Source organism: Paralichthys olivaceus, chromosome 7, assembly GCF_024713975.1.
Source record: "Paralichthys olivaceus isolate ysfri-2021 chromosome 7, ASM2471397v2, whole genome shotgun sequence".
NCBI lineage: Eukaryota > Metazoa > Chordata > Actinopteri > Pleuronectiformes > Paralichthyidae > Paralichthys > Paralichthys olivaceus.
In genome coordinates, this window is record NC_091099.1 from 24,900,883 (window position 1) to 24,916,251 (window position 15,369).

General features: G+C 40.9%; 1 protein-coding gene across 6 annotated transcripts in view; it reads left to right on the forward strand.

The window, feature by feature from the left end:
• The window catches only part of mgat4c (mgat4 family member C), a 101,611-nt gene that overhangs the window by 54,560 nt on the left and 31,682 nt on the right, over positions 1-15,369 (forward strand). Inside the window, exon 1 of one of the 6 annotated variants that reach the window (XM_069528772.1) lies at positions 3,360-3,919. The exons of the other annotated variants lie outside the window; for them this stretch is intronic. The gene's annotated coding sequence lies outside the window, so the exon portion shown is untranslated. Of the gene's footprint in view, positions 1-3,359; positions 3,920-15,369 lie in introns of those variants that run through there. 6 annotated transcript variants of the gene reach the window in all.

Below are 15,369 nucleotides of genomic sequence, written 5' to 3' on the forward strand. Positions count from 1 at the left end.
CCCACTTGCTGATTGGGTCCTCCCATGATTCGTCACGCTATTTTCTCCTGAACCTTTTCCAAAAGAAAAAAACCCAGCATCAGCGTCAACTACCATGGTTGCGCAGTTAAACGACTGGAAACATGCGCAGGAGGCGAGTTACAAGCAATCTGCGAAGTCTCATGAGCACATTCACAGTGTATGTGAATGGTCATGTGAAAAGCATTTAAAGGTGTATTAGTGTGGATGTGAATTATTTCTGATATGGAGCTGAAATGCTTGTTTTGGTTTTTAGACACAGATTGAAACTGTATTGTGTGGCCTAAAGGCAAACGCACAATTGGAGATTATTATTTTCATTATAACAACCAGTCTGACAGAGCTTAAGTATAACTCAACTGTTCCTGCTCTCTCTCTCTCATCTCTCTCTTTCTCGCTCTCTCGCTCCCTCTCCTCCCCCTCTTTTTTTCCTCTCTCCCCTCTTTTCCAACCATCTCCCCGAACCCCAACCGGTTGAGGCAGATGTCCGCCCATACTGAGTCTGGTTCTAGGTTTCTTCCAGTTAATGAGGGAGTTTTTCTCTGTCCACAGTTGCCAAAGTGCTGCTCCTTGTGGGAACTGTTGGGTTTCTCTATAAATAATTAAGACTTAATATGTTATGATTTGGGACTTAAAATTGAATTGAATTAAATACCATTTATTTGTATTCATCGCCATGTATTTTGTGAAGCACTTTGTAACCTTGTCTAGACAAGTGCTATACAAATAAAGTATTTTAAATAAAAATTAACATAATTATTATATAATATAATTATTATTATTATTATTATTGCTCTTATTATTGCTCTTATTGTTATTGTTATTATTATTATTAACCATATCAGCAGACGCAGGGTGAGTTGATTTCATTTGAGTCATTTCCACACAACACACTTCTTTGCCTTTTACCTAAACAAGCATGAGTGTTGAATTGTGAAGCACCACAGTCACAGTAGGCTTGAGAGAAGGCACAGAAGCGTTCAGGATGACATTTGTAGAATATTTCACGGCAGATGCAGTGATAATATATGCCAGCTCCTGACAGCCGTGCAGCCACTGCATGCAGAGGCTGAGTTACGTGTGTTGGGCATGTGATACATATTCACTGCGCGAGTGCCAGCGTTCCCTCTCTTATGCCCTTATGCACTCTGACAGTCCTGTTTACTTTCCCTCTCGTGTATCCTGATAAACTCTTTCCTCCTTTTGCTCCGGTGTTTGGGGAGGCTGAGGTTTTGTCGCTAAACAAAGATTCATTAAATATCTTGATGTGCGCTGCATGGAAATGGATTCAACATTTAAATACAGCTGAAATTGAGGTGCGTACGTGTGTGTGTGTGTGCCTGTGTGTACTATTATACTCTCCATGCCACACAAAAATACTTTAAGTGATCTTTAGAAGTGTAACACAATAGCTTTCTCTCCTCCACTGCGACAGGCCGTGACCTCCTCGCTGGTGCTTTACTGTGACCATTTGAATTGTAATGGGACAGCCTGATTGCCAATTGACAGCCCACGCAAAAGTATAGCCCCACTGAATCAAACCTCTGTAATATCAAACACAAACAATACAGCGAGCTCCAGCCAAATGCTTTCTGCTGTGATTTTTTTGTTCTTTTCCCCTTCAACATTCTCATTCACAGTGTGTGGAGGAAGAATTATTGAAAGCAGCAGTGGCTAGAGGGAAAAAGACAGTGTTTTCACCTATCAGTGCCGAGTCGCACCTCTCTCAAAGCCACCTGCCATGCTAAATAATGCAACGGTGAGACATCCCTGTCGAATATTGCAGTAATAAGCAGATGATCCCCTTTAGAAATAACAGCTGGTTGTGTTTTGGGGTTTTTTTAACGCCGAGGCTCCATCACTGCCCGTCACTCCTCGTTCATCAGCAGCTGTTAGCCATGCGTCCTATGTAATTGCTCTGCTATAGTGCACTGATTTTCACTGCCACTTATGAGTTGGATAAATGCACTGTAATTTAAACATTAAGGCAGTTGAGCACAGTCTCTGTCCATCTCCTTTGCGAGCAGCTTGATAAAATTGTTGACGAATTAGAGAGGAAACACTGGTGCTTTCTGTCGAGCGGCACACTTTGCTGCGCGGGAGCGAGAGCGCAGCCTCTGCAGGATGTGTGTTTGTCATGCACAGTGGCATATTCTGCGAGCGTTTATGAACGGTGCTCCTTTAGCACAGAGTTGTTCCATCTTCTGAAATGATTTTACCTTGATAGCTTTTTATGCATGTTCAACTGCTGAGGCACTGTTAGTTTTTTCTTCCCCCAAAATTCAGTCACGGAACAAGACAACTCATCAGAGCCTCCTCATCTCTCCAAAGCTTTTCATTTTCTAATTAATTTTAAACTGCACCACAGGGAAGCCTATCTTAGAATTCAATGGGTTTGGCAGCTTTATATAACCTCCTCATTTTAAACTGAAACGTTGAGAAGATTCCTTTTTTTTTCTTTCTCAGTTAAATGAAAATCCTCTTTCAAATATTGTAGTCATGTGTTTCCTCGTGCCGGGAAATTTCTGGAACAGTTAATAAGGTTTTATGAAATATTGTCTATTGTCAGTCTGACACATTAATCCTCAGCATCATTTTTTGTGTCATTCACTCAGAAGCCTGAGTCCAAGGCTGTCTATCTAGACTCATCACCCACATTCAATGTTTAGAAATCCATCATAGATTGATTTCTTTTCATTGTCACCTCACATTTGCTCAACTAGACGGCATTTCTTTTAATCACAAGACAAGAAATTCCTTCTCTTAAATAAGTAGCAGGTAAGTACACAGCAAAAATAATAATAATGATGATAATCACAAGTTCTCCTCACTCGACTTTAGAGAGAGCCACATGTGAGGGATCCATCTCCCAGAACAGACAGAAGTTAATGGATGCTGTGTGTAACAGAGCATATATTACACAAAACATCAATATTTACAACATTCATAAGAAATGCACTGTCTAACGTACATGGAGAGGTGTGTATAAGTTATAAGTATTTACACAAAAGAAAATTGACAGAGATGAACGGAGCAGTAATGACATGTTTTATGATAGTATTGTCAGGTATACTGGAATATTTGAGAAAGCATATCTAAGCAATCTAGTTGTAATCATAATCCACAAGCTCCTGCTACCACATACAACACAAAGATTTCCCAGTGCCTTCAAGTCTAAGCATATCAAAGGGTGTATTTTTCCTTCCAAACTTGGAAGTGCACATTAGCGATGTGTAAAGCTTCCCCTTGAATTGTGGGTATAGGGCTCTATCTTTGGCTTACACCCACGTGGTATGTTTCTGCACACTGGAAACCCACTCAGCATTCTTTATTTCTCTCCGTTTGGTGTGAGAGGAGGCTCGCAGTGCCGACCCCACGGGATGTCAGTTCTCACCGATACTCTTGGACTTACGGCAACATTTTGCCCCAGTGTCAGGGAAGAGGAGAGGAGAAGCGGAGCGAAAGAGAGAAGACTATGAGCTTAATGTAGATCTGTCATCAGCTGGCTGCAGATCAAAAGAGCAGCATTGGCAGGCGGAGCACAGAATCCACTGGAGCCTCCTATCTATGCCAAGTTTCAGCTTCTCTGAGGTAGATGAGCACAGAGGGGCCTGGCTCCAGGCGAGTAGTGTGTGTCTGCTTTCTGCAGCAAGTGTGTGTGCGTGTGTGTACGTGTATTTTTGAGAGACGGAGAGGTGTGGGCACACGCACGTTGTTTCAAGGCAAGGATCTGGCACATTGAAAATGTCACCAAAAGCCCAGAAACAAAAAAGAGAAGAGTGTGATGAGCGTGTGTGCTCTGGGAGGTGTGGGACTTAAAGACTGTGGAAGGCAGAATTATTCTCTCAGAGTGGGAAACGATGGCTTGACTGTACAACTCTGCAGCATCACTGTACAACTGGTAAGTGGGTAAGAACGTATCTACAGTGCAGCCTTAGGAGGTTTGTAAGGGCTGTCTTTCTTTCCACTTTTCTAATCACCAGGATGGTTGAATTTGTTGTTTCACTGTCCACTAAATATTCATCGTTTTAGCTTAATTAGTACTTATGCTTTGTGCCTAGTGTTCCATGTAGTTATCAAGCTGAATGTTGGAAAGTTAATAGTTTGTCCTATGCCAGCACAGAAATCCAGGATAAAATGCTTAACAATGATAATAGTAATGATAATTATTCTAAGATGAATCCAAAAAATAATGATTATTAATATTATTATCAATGAAATGAATAAATGCTGGTTATAGTCCTCTTAGTCTGCCTGGAATGATTTCTTATGACGTAAGCACTTTCTTGGTCAACAGAATGAAAGGCCAGGGGTTGCATTTTAGTAAATCTCAACAATATCTCAATAATTCGAGAACTATTTAGGCTGAGTGTGAGAATAAGGGTTAGGGTGAGCCAACCAGTTGAATTATTATATCATAAATAATGTATTTTTAAATCATACAAATACTCTCTGCAGGTGTACTATTTAAATTATTTGAAATATATAGTGCTTGCTCATTAAGGGAGCTGTTGGGTTTCTCAACAATTGTTGTAAAATGCCTTGAGATAATGCATGTTTTGATCGTGCACTTCGCAAATAAAATTGAACTAAATCGAATAATTACATTAAGAAGATAATGATAATTGATAGGATTTATTTGATATTAAATTTACATAGAGCACCAACTTAAAATCAAAATTAAATTAAAAGTGAGGAAAGGCAATTCACTAATTCAGTTTAATAAAGTATGCCATAAATATATCAGTTTTGAACTTCTGGAGCCTTGAGGAACTATATAACTTTATTCATTCTTTTGACGATTACTTTTGCGTTCCCTCTGTTCTGCCTTCTCTTGCAATAGTTTTCTTCTCCTATTCCTTCTGAGCCACATGTAGTAGAGTGTGGCTTGCCAACATGAGAGCAAACAAAGCAAGCCCTACCTGAACCCAACAGGCGCTCTGTTTTTTGTGTCTGTGATGTGTTTCGAATGTAGATTGACAGCATTGGTTACTAGAGGACGTTGTGGCTAGTCTGAATTTTATGTGACCTAAAGTTTAATAAACACTTGTGTTCAACAGCATGAGTTAGTGAAATGGCCATGGCCAAACCCGACCCAATCTTGAATTATTAATTGAAGCTGCACATAAAAACTGAACTGAATTTGTGTTGCCCCGTCCCTCACCCCTCGCGTGGTTGTTGCTTGTTTTCCCAGATTAAAGTCATAGAAAAAAACAAACTCCAAATGTTTGCATATTTGGTTGTATTGTATGCATTTTCTATTGTTGTCAAAGTGATGAAGATGTTTTCTTAAGTTGTGTTTATCTCTCGGGGATACCATACTGCCTCTATAAGTTTATAAAGAGAATAGATGTTGTGTTGCAGCCTGACCTTGCCAGACATGCTCCCGAGTATTATTGTAGAAGTAGAACAAAGAAAAATCCAGAAGATGCGTTGACATCTCTCTTGGGTGTTTGCGTTTGTGTGTGTGTACATATTTATGTGACTTTGTGTGTGTGTGTCCTCATGTTTACCCAAACTCAATGTCAAACCCATTTCCTAACCACTGATTCAGCAGGTTGTGGAGATATACAGTGGAGCTGCCAGCGCTAACCTTTAGAGATTACTGTGACATTAAAAGCTGCATATGGTGAGTGGGGGAGACCGAAGCATGGGTGCCTCATCTGATGCAAATGTCCTCTCTCCCCTCTATCAGCAAAAGTAATTATGGCAAACCACTGTGACATCTCAGGCTGTGCTGTATACCTAGCATAGGTCACGGAAATACACCCATGTCTGCAGGTAAGGAGGAGACAATTATCTTTCTGTGTGGAGAGGTGGGCGTTGAGGGAGGATCCTTCCTCCGCCAACCCACTCACCCCACCCCCCCCACGCTCCTCACACTGAAGTGTCTCTTGTGCCAGCAGTCTTGAGGGACTCGGTCAAGAAAATTGACACTGCTGTGTGCTCGGGGCTAAAGAGACGTATCTGTATAGCAACACTATCTTCCCTGGCGACTGGGCTTCATTAATATGTTTGTAAAACATGTGTTTGGTCTAGATTTTATAATGTATTTTTACAGCCGCTGCACTGATGTGAAAATGACATGCACATTGGAAGTGTCTGAGCTGTAGTAGTCATATGTGTCTGGTGGACGATTGACTGACAGCTCACACAGTCTTGGAATAACAAGAGTAATAATGATAATGAAGCTTATTGGTTTATTGTTTTCTTCGGCTCACATGTGTTACTTCTTATTTCTTCTGTGTCATGTGATCTCATCTATTTATTAATGTCAACAACAGAGACCCCACACAACGCTGTGTTAAAAACCCATGCTGCAATCATAATCTTCTTTTCTGTTCGTGCTGATTTGTGTCTCATGTCTTTGCCATGTCCGTGCTGTCGCTGTGTCTTCCTGTGAGTGACTTACCTTGCAGAAGGGTCCTGCAGCCCCACTTCTAACCCTGCTGTTCAGAGTCAGTGGGCTGCAGTGGCACAGAGCGGCTTACGCTAACCTCTAACCCCCTGGCAGTCGCCGCCGGCTTAGCTCTGCTGAACAAGTCAACTGGGCTTTGTGCCCAGAAGAGTCGACCTCTGTGAGTGTCATCTGGCCCTGTAGTGAGATCCCTTGCACCTCAGGGTGAGATCCAGCACATTATCAAACCCAATCCTGAGACAAGAGGGCATTGCACTCGCTAACACTGTCCCCTGTTCATAGACCTGTCTGCAGTATCTACGCTCACATCCTTGTAATTGTTTGACTGCAAATAATTCAATTTTGTTTAAAGTACATCATGGTCAACTTATAATTAGGTGCAATTTTCGGTTTGCCTCATAAAGTATGAGAATATGTAGCTTCCCTTTTTTGCTATTTGTGCCAACAAGAATTCCTAAACAATTTGGTCAAGTTCCTCTCTTACATCCTCACTGCGATTAATCAGACTAACCCAGATCTGTTCCCTTTAATACTCACGCACATCCAGTGATTACACAATGTCTTCATGTAATAACCCAACTAGCAGGGACTGGGAATCCTGGGAATGAGTGAAAAATATCAACTTTACAGATTCAACAGTGTATGGCTCTGTCGAGTTGGGAATTGTTCATGTCAACAACAGGGCAATTCCAAGTGCTTTACACAAGATACAAAAGGTATTGTGATAGACTGTTAAATCAACATAAGAAGCTACATAAGGAGCATAAACATCGTAAAAAAGAAGCATTTAAAATTGTAGAAATAAGGTAAGAAGAAACAAAAGTAAAGTAAAAATAAAGTAAGAGTGCAGTGTAAGAAACAAGTCGACTAGTTATTCCATTAACTATATGGCTGTGGCAAACAAGAAGGTGTTGTGCAGACCTGCAGTTGACTGGGTATTTGTTCCAGATGTGTGGAGCATAAAACACTAAACGCTGCTGCTCCAACATGATGGATGGTTCATAACCTAACAGTAGATCAGAAATGTATACATCTGAGAACTGGAGTAATTTGATGCACTTTCTTCTCGGTGTTAGTGACGACCCAGGGTAGCGGCACTCTGAATCAGCTGCAGCTGTCTGATCGATTTTTCACAGTCTCGTAAACTCACTATTGCAGTAGTCAAGTTGACTAACGATGAAAGCATGGACAAGTGAAACAAGAAAAATCCAGTATTGTCATGATTTCAGATGACTATATTATTCATTTGCTGTATTAGAGAATTCCAATGATTCACAATAGGACAAGTATTGCACACCCACTTTATCTGTGTCACAAGTGAAGATAATTAAGTTTTCTCATATTTCGGCCCTGAGTTGTAAACAAAGAACTTCCTGTAGTAATTTAAGGGGGGGAAGGTGAGGGCGGGGGCGATCTGACCATCTGTGCAATTAGTTACTGCACTGAGGGAGGGAAAGAATCATATTCATTATGAGAGAGTATGGCCACCATGAAGGAGCCTCTTGAATTGTAATGAAGAAGGTCCCTTGATAACCATGAATCACCAATTAAGGTTCTCATATTACATTCAAATTATGTGCATTTTAACGAACAGTTCTTCCAGAGAAACACTTGCACTTTTCCTTTGCTTTCATGGAGCTCCGCTGCTTGCAAATGTTGGGCTAATTAAGATAATCAAAGCTTTTGATGTACCACATATAATCCAACGCACAGCAATGGCGAGGAATTGCAAGAAAAAGTTGTAATGAATTACAAGGCTTTGTCCTCCTCTACTCCCTCCCATTAAAACAGCTTCTATTGTCAGTGATTCCATTTTCTTTTCAGTGAAACAGCTCGTACATTAGTTGGGGAGAAAGTCCCTTATTCATTTTGCAGAATTAACGACTGTCTCCTTCACACGTCAACTTTGTAGCTAATTAGTAAACTTGTTAGAGGAAAGTCAATGACAGAGAAGGTTTTGACTTTTAGTGTTTGACATATCGTTACATTATTAGTGAGAGCCACCATTTGACCACTGCCAGCAGAAAGAAACAAAGCTGCGAACAATATACATAGTGCTGAAGCAGTAGCTGCAAACCAGTGGTGTAGTGGTGCCAGGAGACGATGCTATACTCTTTTCTTTATATATATATAAAGCAGCCTGTCCAGCAAAGGATAACGTATTGTGTTAAAAACAGCGACATGTAAGAAAACTCATATTTAGTTCACCCAGAGTGAGATAACAACATAATTATACATTTTGAGTCAAGTAAGTAGGATATTTCTTTTGCAGACAGCTGATTTGCAGCATATAGTGTTGGTCAGAGTGTGTCATCATTAAAATAACATTGTTTGTCATGGGGCAGTTTGCAGATATTACTGTATAAATTGGCTTGCAACACACTCCTGAATGATTTGCACCAAGGGCGATTTAGAAGTGGGTGTTTGCTATGCTGATTGGAAAATAAGTGGGTATACACCTACACCTGCGTATTTAGTATACCTGCATATACCCTGCACTAAACCACTGCTGCCAACCACAGGTCTCACTCTGTGTGCTTATAACTCCCTCTTTTTGTCCCTGAAATGCCTTATTTTCATTCCCACAAAAGAGTTTGAAACATGACAGCTATTTTAAAGCAAGACGCAATATCTTCTTGAGATCAACTGAATGCATGTGCATACATTATGTATGATGTATGTGTGAGAAAGGCAACGGGAACAGTGGAAAGAGGCGGAGAGCTCCCTGGCTGAGCTTTTATCATCCTTAAATGTACCAAAATGAGTCTTGGGGAAAAGGAAGCCGTGTGGCTTTTGAAGAATTAATAAGCCTGTCTCATTTGGATGTGTCTAGTGTCTCGGACAGCCAGTGGAAGCCCCAGTTCCACACTTTCCTGACAGTGCTTTTGATGATCACTGATAACACACAGCGGCTCCCAGGGAGCGAGGCATCCAACAATGAGGGTAGAGTCAGTGGAGACTGGCTTCCCTGATCCTGACTGAGCTTTATTATCTGGTCTCTCTCCAGCAAAGCACTGCATTAGTTATTCCTGAGACAAAGTATTTGGGACAGTGTGCGTGTCCATTGTTCCTGCTCCGCTTGTTGAGGAAATCTACTTTGATGAAGGACACTGGTTTAGTCACCTGCTGGTTACAGACGGTGTTGTCTTCACATTGGCCGGTTCTGCAGAGTAAGACCTTTAAGTGATATTTATAAATGGTTCTTTTGGGTTCTTTTTTTCCTCCAAATCATAATTCACATCCACTCTGGGTTTCCACCTGTCAGGTGTCTTTATTGTCACGTTTACTGTAGCATGAGGAAGAGGGAGTAATTAGTGCCATTGTGATAAAGCTGCCATCCAGAAAATTTGCTGAAACCTGGTGAGTCAGATGCCCGGAAATGGGCTTCAGCAAACAAAATAATTGGGCAGAGGTGAATTAGAAGCAGCTATGTAACTACAAGCCTGTGCCAGGCAATTTTCTACTCTGCTACTCATAACCTACAGGAAATGACAAAAAAGCATTGGCTGCCTTTGTTGGGAACAATTAAGTGATTATATGGTTGATGGCTACATTGAGCCATTTGATAGGAGGCACATCTGCCCATTTGTTGGCTCTTTTGCTCAAATTTTCCTTTCAAAAAGTGTCCCTCATCCCCTTATCCCACAAATGTTGTTCACCGATTTTTGGGTTTAGGGATGTAAATGGAATTCAATGCTGTACGTTTTTGAAAGTTCTGGTTTCTTTGAAGCACTAAGACTATATGTGGGATGGATTTTGAGAATAGGGTGTGACAGGGTATGAGGACATGTACAATGTGTGTGAATGGGTTTACATTCACCTAGTGAATCCAGCTGCATTATGAGGGTGCATGACACATGACCTGCCCAGCCTCACAACAAGTCAATCGTCTCACAGCCAGATCAGGAAACTTCAAACTTCAGGAAACTTCAAGCTAATCATTTTGTTTGAGGTTCACAACTGTTTGAGCTGATGGTGGTAGTAGGTGTAGAGGGAAGAGCAGCAAACAAGAACTTGTGTAATGCAGCGACATCAGATATACGTTGTTATGTTTGTTCATGTGTCCTGGTGGGATGGCATCATGTCTGGCACTCAGACATCAGACTTTTCAAAGGTGTTTTTGTTAATGTTTTTCTAATTTGATTTGACTGCTGGTTGTTATGTTCAAGTGACCAATGAAAGTGCAGCTATGGCTCTTTCTCCATTTATTTGGACCGAGGCCTGGCCTTATTATCCCCAAATAACTGCCTGTGACATTTTGCCAAAATGCCTGCAGAGTGGTCAAACGTACCTATAAAAACAAACCTTCTCAAGCTGTGGAACTGTACTTGACCTATTTCTGCCAAAAATACAAATCACAATTATGAGCTTGTGTTACCAAGGTTAATGGAAGTATCTACAGTTGATTTGTTGGTGCAGTCAGATTCTAAACATCATAATGTCACATGGTGGTGGGAGAATTCCCAGCATATTTCACTCTCACCAGAAACATACATGTACTTGTTACATCAAAACTAAAAATTGACGGGGAGCCCTGGGGAAAGCCAGCCTAACACCCTTTTTAATACTTTGCTCCAGGCAATGTCTTTTCTGCACTGACATGCTTTCACTCATTGACACGGGTAACTTGACAGCCGATAAAATATGCAGCACACCACATAAAGCTGTGAGACAGAAGGACAGCAGGTATACAGAAGCCTATGGATATAATAACAAAAAGTTCTTAATTTTCTGCAAGATGAGGAACAAGAGCCCCCCACTCAGAAAGTTAAACAAGTTAAACCGAAATAACACTTCTAAACAAAAAAAAGGTATGATGGGAAATGGCAAGTAAGCTTAAATGAAAGAGAGCCATGAGCAGGATATTGACACAGAGAGCAAAATGAGAATTGATTTGAAGAGAAAAGGGGGCTGCCGTCTTGCAGAAGCAGCGGCTCCTGTGAATTCCTAATCCAGCAGTCTTTCAGGAAATCTCTGTGGCAGAACGGGTCTCTCATTACTCTCACAGACAGGCCTGCAATCTGTAGCAGATTGGAGGCTCGACAAGCATCAGGCTGTATTAAGATTCAACCCCTCCGTGATGTTGGCAGACCAGGGGCCTAACGGGAGTTTTGCAAACGGGCATCTTGCCAGAGGACATCTGGGTATCGAGCATTAAAACGGAGGGGAAAGTATCGATTCAGTCAACACGCCTTAAAAATGTGTCAACATGAGTGATCAGGAATACATATTTGCTCAGAGCTTCTTTTTTTTTTTTTACACTGTTTAAATGGTTTCTGAATGTTTTTTCCAGCATAAAGCACAGTTCTTTCATGAACCGGTGAAATTTGAGATTTATTGGCTATTTTGCTTCCATAACATGTCTTCTGTCAGACTAGTGGAAAGAAAAACTTTGTTCGCCAGACTTTTCTATCCCAAATCTATGTGATTGTCTCCTGCACCATGTTGTCAGAAGTGCGTTTTTAAAGCTGTCACTCCTGCAAAATATTTCCAGATTCGGTCATGATCATTTGTATCAGCAACCAATCATAAAAGTGAAAATCATGAAATTGCAAAATCTTTTACAGTTCATATCTTTCAAATTAGTTATTTGTCTCACTCTAAGACAGAAATGGTGACGATTTCTGTCTACAGATATCTACAGGAGAGTTTGTTCATAAATAGCCTGGTCTTTATATCATGTTATCACTAAAGCATATACATATAGAAATATACATGTGGAAAATATATTTTTTGGGTTGACAATGATATTTAAGAATTATATATTAAAAAAACTCTGTAAAAACTTTTCAATCTGCATAATTCTGCATTTTAACAAAGTGAAATAAGCGTGTTGGACCTGGCTGTATTTAATTGAAATGTATGCAAATTAGAGCATATTTTCATTAGATCAGCGTTACTGCTGGGTGTTACTCAGCGGAATGTTTTTCTTTTCTTCTTTTTTTAATCCCCTGTTCCCCCATAGTGTTAACTGGACAGCAGGTCCACAACAGCAGACAAAACTCCCTCCACAGGAGCTGTAGTGAAGGGCTGCAGGGAGGCAGTGAAATCTAAACTGAAGTGACACTTACTGACTGGGCCAAGGGGAAGGGAAAATGAGCTTTTCCTGGGGAGAGGGGAAACCTTTGAATAGGCAGATTGACAGGTTGAGCAGTCAGAGGAGATAGAAAGCACTTGTAGCTGCTCGGACACGCCAAGAGGTCAGACGCCAGGGCTGCCAGCTTTGCCGGAGTGGCGGCGGTTTTTCCATGTGACATCCTTGTCAAACGTTTGGCAGCGGAATCTCTCACAAACAAACACAGCGGGAAGTTGACGGTTAATCTAATTTCACCAGCCCTGCTCATGTGCACGGCCTTAGGGGTGTTGTTTTTCCTCGACATCATGTTAGAGGGAATGTCAACAGAAGGCTTGGCGCCGCTCTGAGCTTGGGTGGGGTTTTCTTTGAGGGTTGAAGGAAGGAGTGAAACAAAAAGGTGTATAGCAAGATGAAAATTCCCGAGTTATCAATCCTGTTTGTCAGACAGTGTTGATACCACAGAGGAAATTACTTTTATCATGGAAACACCACAAGCAATAAAGTGAACAGAGAACAAAGGGAAATCATGACACATGTCACTTAAAGCAGAATATATATTGGCAAGAAAAGAAAAACCCATCAGTGCTGGTGGCAGTGTGCACTCAGAGGATTTGTCAGGTAAAACTCCAGTCTGATCATTCCACATATCAAAAAAGGTAACTGAAGAGAAAGACATCACTGCTGCATCTTTTCTTGTGCTTTGTGAAGAGACTCATTGACTTCCTCCTGTGTGTATTTTTTAAAGAGACTTCAGTGCATATTTGCTTTATTAATTTAATCATTCATTTATCCAACTCTGCCAGTGTAAAGAGCTTTTCTGGTGTGTCCAGTTCGACATCACAAATGCACCTAAAACTAAGCTGCTCTCTCACCTTACTGTCTTGTCAAATTAGAACGTTCACCCGAGTGTTTCATTTCCATCACTGCCAATCGGAGCCGGAGCCCAAAAAAAAGCCTGTGTGTACTGAAGAGTCATTTGACCAGGGAGTGAATGCAGATTGAATCCATTCCCATTGCAGACAAAAGACAGATTTTAGTGGGTGTTAGTGTTTTTTTTCGCCAGTGCAAATGGTTATTATGGAGAAACAAATGAACATGAGTAATTTAGAATGAAATGAAATGTTTTTTTAACAGAGAAATAGACTTTGGTGCTTAGACCCCATGACAGCAGCACAATGAATTAGGGGCTTCGGATATGAAGGAGACCCCCTCATCCAGATCCTGGGCACTGCGGTGGTGGTGGTGATGAGGAATAGAGCTTGAAGATGGGACGTCTGATCAAGGTCTTCCGGTCGGATAGTTGAAGGGAGATGAGGCATCCAGAGCTGAGGTGGTGCAGGGGGGGAGGGAGGTGGAGAGAACTTTTAAAACTTTGACAGCTTACAGGTGATTGGCTCAAGGTGAGTGTCAGGTTGTGAATGAAATGAGAGAATAAGAAGGCGGGGTCTAGAGATAGCGGAAACAGTGTGATTTAGGAGACACGTGCGAGAAGACAGGCTTTCTCACAGAACTTTCACTTCACAGCAATGTCTCCAGTCTGAGATTTCCCGGCACCTCAACGCTAAAATCAGCGAGCAATTAAAAATGTGTTGACATTTTAGATAACCATAGTTGACTTTCTTCATATATACATTTATTTTGCTTGGAATGTATTATAAACAGCAACAAGCCCGTTGTCACTCAGTTGTCATAATTGGGTCACATCTGCCCTTGGAGGACCGGGCAGAGGAAGTGCATAAACAAAGTAATTATGTTTTAGTTGACTTGATAGTCTAGTATTGCGGCAGAGCTGCCAGGGGATGTTTGATAAACAGCAATGAGACGTCTGCTCCAGGTTCATTTGATACAGCTCTGCCTCGCCTGCCTTCACTTTGAAATGAGCTGATAGCAGGGATGGATGTTGCCCTCATAATTTATAAAGCCTCCATTAGGTTGTGTTCTTTCACTTTGCCCTGCTCCTGCAGTAGAAAACATATTTTTCAAATTGCAAATGCTCCTAAATATGCAACTGTATCTCTCCTACCTTTTTATCTTGTGGTGTTCTAATCTAACAAAAACAAAACAGAAGGATCATCGAGGGAATGGAGGATTTTTTTCAGTCTGAAAGTGAATTAGTGACCTGTTCATTTATGCATTAAGAACACTGAAAGGAGGTGGTCTTTATCTTTCATTGGACTTACAGTGAGATGATTTATTCTCATCTTGTTGGCAAACATTGGAGAAATTGTGCTCCAATGAATTTGTACGAAATGAAAATATGAGCGCAGAGAACAAATTTTCCATCTACCATACAACTTATACTGTTGAGAAATATAAGAATTAATATGCGTAACTGATTTACTCACAAACTCCCAGATTGGCATTTTAATGTTGCTATTATCTGCTGAGGGAGAGTCAGCTCCCACGTGCAGTAGATCTTGCTGACTCTCGTATATTTGCCAGTGCTAAGACGAGATGGAAAGACTTGACTGAAGGTATAAAAAAAAAATCATGCACAGTGATTGATGACTAAATTAAATATAGCTATTGAGTTTAAGAGTTTTCATCTCAACAAGCTCAACTTTTTATTTGCAGAACCATCCACTCTTACACACTACATGGAAGTTGAGCAGACTCATTGCAACAGTTAGCAACTTTAACCGTTTTTTCCATTCAGTTCAAGTCAAATGAGCTATTACAAAAGCATGGGCTACAACTGAGGCATTTAACAGCACAATTAAATTCCAATGGCTTAGTATCTATTGAGCAATTAACCTTTGGTAAACCAATTATTATTTAGTATGTGATGACAAAAGTAAGGTCCTAGAGGAGCCATGTCCTGTTTTAATAGACAGTCTTATGCCCTATAAAAGATGGA